Source organism: Protobothrops mucrosquamatus, unplaced genomic scaffold, assembly GCF_001527695.2.
Source record: "Protobothrops mucrosquamatus isolate PMUCROS unplaced genomic scaffold, P.Mucros_1.0 scaffold5023, whole genome shotgun sequence".
NCBI classification, from domain to species: domain Eukaryota; kingdom Metazoa; phylum Chordata; class Lepidosauria; order Squamata; family Viperidae; genus Protobothrops; species Protobothrops mucrosquamatus.
The window spans coordinates 35,931-40,608 of NW_015390900.1; the positions used below are offsets into that span (position 1 = coordinate 35,931).

Genomic DNA, 4,678 nt, shown 5'->3' on the forward strand with positions numbered 1-4,678 from the left:
GAGCAGCATGCAAATTAGCAAAGATATAAATAACCCAACACATCTGAATGGTACCTGGCTGGGGAGGTCAGAGAAGATGAGCAAGATCAAATCCCAGTTCGGTTCTTTCAGAGAGAGAGAAAACTCTTGATTCTATGAATAAAAAAAAGGCAATGCTCATTATGCAAAGCTATCGAACATGGATGAGAACGGTAAAAAAGGAGGCTGGGAGACTGGGAAGAAAACAGAGGTAAGCCATCAAGAAATTTGGCAGCTTTTCACATAAATGATAATTTGACCCAGGTGAAGAGAGGAATTCTGGGAGATGAAGTACACAGGCCTTAAAAGTTGCCAAAGTTGAGAAATAGCAAAAGCAGTAGCACTTAAACTTCTATACCACTTTGTAGTGCTTTACAGCCCTCTCTAAGCTGTTTACACAGTCAGCATATTGCCCCAGACAATCCGGATCCTCATTTTACTGACCTTGGAAGGATGGAAGGCTGAGTCAACCTTGAGCCAGGATCGAACCCCTGGCAGTCAGCAGAATTAGCCTGCAATACTGCATTCTGACCACTGCACTACCGTGGCTCTGCCCTAGATTCTCTGTTCTTGAGAATGGAGATAAGGAGGAAATGGGTCATCACCCATGTTTTGTGTGCTGTCTTTAAAAGAAATGAGTGATTTATGGGACAGGGCATTCCTTCTTTGGATTATAAACAACTTGCAAATAGGGATCATTTCCTTGTAGCATTCAGATTATGTCAACAAACCAAAGTCCTTCTGGATATTCAACTCCTGCTCTTTCAAAAACAAAGGTTTCATCTCTTCAAGCTTTGTTGCCAGTTGAGGATCCAGTACTCCCAAAGAGAAGGAAATCTTCTTTAAACCAGGACCGTCCCCTCCCCAGATATGTTGGACTACAACACCCATAATGCTTGCCAATATTTTTCTGCTGCGAATGCCCGTCTAATGTAAAGAAATAATAATAACAACAACAACAACAACAACAACAACAATAATAAAAAGTTGGAAGGGACCTTGGAGGTCATCTAGTCCAACCCCCTGCTCAGGCAGGAAACCCTATACCAGTGATGGCGAACCTATGGCACACGTGCCAGAGGTGGCACTCAGAGCCCTCTCTGTGGGCATGTGCACCATCGCCCGAGCCTCGCCTCCCCCCTCAGCCCCCTCACCAGCAGCCCCCCCAGAGGAGAGTTGTCCCCGGGCGCAGCCCATGTGGAAAAGCGCAGTCAAAGACATGGCAGCCAGGCAGCAAGGACAAGACTCCACCCTCACGCCCCATCGCGCGGACATGATGCTGCGCGGAGCAGGTGGAGGGCATGGACGCCATGGTGCTGCAGGGCCGCCTGGGTGATCTGTTGCGGCGGGCCGTGGAAGCGGTGGGTGGTCCTGCAGGCAGGGCAGGGGCGGAGCAGGGGGCAGAGTGGTGGCGGGTGGGGGCGGGGTGCATTTTGGGCACTCAGTCTCTAAAAGGTTCGCCATCACTGCTCTATACCATTTCAGACAAATGGCTGTCCAGTCTCTTCTTAAAAACTTCCAGTGTTGGAGCATTCACTGTTTCCGGAGGCAGGCTGTTCCACTGGTTAATTGTTGTAACTGTCAGGAAGTTTCTCCTTAGTTCTAGGTTGCTTCTCTCCTTGATTAGTTTCCACCCGTTGCTTCTTGTCCTGCCTTCAGGCGCTTTGGAGAATAGCTTGACTCCCTCTTCTTTGTGGCAGCCCCTGAGATATTGGAACACTGCTATCATGTCCCCCCTCGTCCTTCTCTTCATTGAACTAGACATACCCAATTTCAGCAGCTGTTCCTTATATGTTTTAGCCTCCAGTCCCCTAATCATCTTTGTTGCTCTTCTCTATACTCTTTCTAGAGTCTCAACATCTTTTTTACATCGTGGTGACCAAAACTGGATGCAGTATTCCAAGTGTGGCCTTACCAAGGCATTGTAAAGTGGTATTAATACTTCACGTGATCTTGATTCTGTCCCTCTGTTAATGCAGCCTAGCACTGTGTTGGCTTTTTTGGCAGCTGCAGCACACTGCTGGCTCATATTTAAGTGATTGTCCACTAGGATTCCAAGATCCCTCTCATAGTTGCTACTATTGAGCAAGGTACTGCCTATACTATACCTGTGCTTTGTTTTTTCTTGCCTAAATTTAGAACCTTGTTTTTTTTCACCATTGAATTTTATTTTGTTAGATAGCGCCCAATGTTCAAGTCTGTCAAGATCCTTCTGTATCTTAAGCCTATCTTCTGGAATGTTGGCTATTTCTGCCAGCTTGGTGTCATCTGCAAATTTGATGAGTTCCCCATCTATCCCCTAATCCAAAATATTGATGAAGATGTTGAAGAGCACTGGGCTCAGAACAGAGCCCTGGGGCACCCCACTACACACTTCCCTCCATGTAGATGCACTTCCATTGAGGACCACAGGCTGAGTACAGCCGGTCAGCCAGCTACAGATCCATCTGGTGGTGATGCTGTCTAACCCATATTTTTCTATCTTATCAAGTAGTAGGTTGTGGTCTACTTTATCAAATGCCTTACTGAAGTCCAAGTAAATTATATCCACAGCATTCTTCTAGTCCACTACTTTTGTCACCTGGTCAAAGAATGCAATAAGATTTGTCTGTCATGATCTGTTTTTGACAAACCCATAGGCAGCTATCATTGGAGAAACCCCTGTACTTGGCAGGGCACAAAACCCATCACTGTATGGCTCAGGGTAGCAGACTAAGCAATAATATTGGTCCTTTTGACAATATGACAATGGAATAAGGCTACCATGTAGAAAAAACTTGGGCAACTGCTTTTTTGACATCTAGGATAAGATGCTCTGAAGCTGAGTTTGACTGCTAGCAATTCAATGAACTCAGCCATGGTATTTTTGTGACAACAGTATGAAACCACTTAACCCTGCCTTCTTTCATACACTATTTTAACCTTCTGGTTTAGTTTAATGCCATGGGATTACCAGGTGGTCTCCCATCCAAGTTCTAGTCAGGCTGGGTTCTATGCCTTGGCAAGTTCAGCTGGGTGCTAGCTCCTGCTAGGACATAATACACTGACACACCATTTGAAAGTTACTTCTAAAGAAGAGATAGAAAAGAGATGATAAACAATAGCTTTGTGTAAATCTACACATTCAAATCATTAAAAAAAACCAGCAGGAAAAACACTATAACTACAACAGCTGCTGATGGAATAACAACAATAAATCTACCACAATGTTTCCCAACCTTGGCAGCTTGAAGTTGTGTGGACTTCAACTCCCAGAATTCCCCAGCCAGCCTGATTCCTGGGGAATTCAACTCTTCAAGCTTCCAAGGTTGAGGAACACTAATCTAATGCCTGAGAGAAAAGAAGATGGTGCCAAAATGGATTAGCTGCCTTCACACAACAAACCCCATTGTAGCCTTGGGTTTCTCAGGCTTCACCCCATAGAAGGAATGGCTTACCAGAAACCAAAAAACTTCAAATAAGTATCATTTTTTGAAGAAAACTAAAAGCCATATCAGCAAATCTCAACACCTTTTGTAATTCAAAAACAAGCTGAGAACAACCATGCAATTATAAAGCCTGTAAATATTAATCAACAAATATAGAGTAACCATGTTCAAATCCCTCTTGCATTTAGCTTTTTTACTTCCTGTCCTACAGAAAAGACTTTTGGGTCCAATCCTTTGCTCTGCTCCATTACTCCCTTGTTTTTGTAATTGTTCAATTGTCTATGTGTGAGTTAATTCTGATTCACCATAAGTCAGTGGTTCTCAACCTTTTTAATGCCGCGACCCCAACCGGTCATAAGTCGAGGACTAAACCGGTCGTAAGTCGAGGACTAAACCGGTCGTAAGTCGAGGACTAAACCGGTCGTAAGTCGAGGACTACCAAACCGGTCGTAAGTCGAGGACTTTCCCTGCCCGGGAGCACCACGCATGCGTGGTTCCGCCCCCTGCGCCGGCCGAGGCGTAGCTGGCAAGCGGCAGAGACGGAGCAGGCCGACCACCAGCTGGCCCAGCCCAAGGGAGGTAAGGCACCTGCCGGAAAAGGGGGGGAAAAATGGCGGACAAAAAAAATAGCGGACAAAAAAATGGCGGACAGCCTTGCTTGGCGACCCCCATGAAATGGTCGATCGACCCCAAATGGGGTCCTGACCCACAGGTTCAGAACCACTGCCATAAGTCAACTTGTGCGTTTAGTTTCTGGTTAAGTGTATGACTCGAATCAGGACTCTTGAGATAATTTAACAGAGAGAATCTGAACAGTTTGGGGCAACCTAGAACTAAGGAGAAACTTCCTGACAGAACAATTAAGCACTGGAACAACCTGCCTCCAAAAGCGGTGAATGCTCCAACACTGGAAGTTTTTAAGAAGAGACTGGACGGCCATTTGTCCGAAATGGTATAGGGTTACCTGCCTGAGCAGTGGGTTGGACTTGATGACCTCCAAGGTCCCTTCCAACTTTATTATTATTATTATAGTTTTTATTTATTTATTTATTTATTTATATTTGGATTTATATCCCGCCCTTCTCCCGTAGGACTCAGGGCGGCTGACAATCTATTTAAAATACATACAAAACAATACAAATTTAAAATTAATTAAAAGGAATATTTAAATATTTGTCGAATTTAAAATATAATTAAAACCCCCCTAAAAATTACCCTAGGCCAGTCCTGCA

The 4,678-nt window shown here is 44.7% G+C and overlaps 1 protein-coding gene across 1 annotated transcript in view; it reads right to left on the minus strand.

Moving 5' to 3' along the window:
• Positions 1–4,678, minus strand: part of LOC107299499 — a 27,864-nt gene that overhangs the window by 19,328 nt on the left and 3,858 nt on the right. The window contains exon 2 of the mRNA XM_015828857.1: positions 55–132. The gene's annotated coding sequence lies outside the window, so the exon portion shown is untranslated. The remainder of the gene's footprint in view (positions 1–54; positions 133–4,678) is intronic.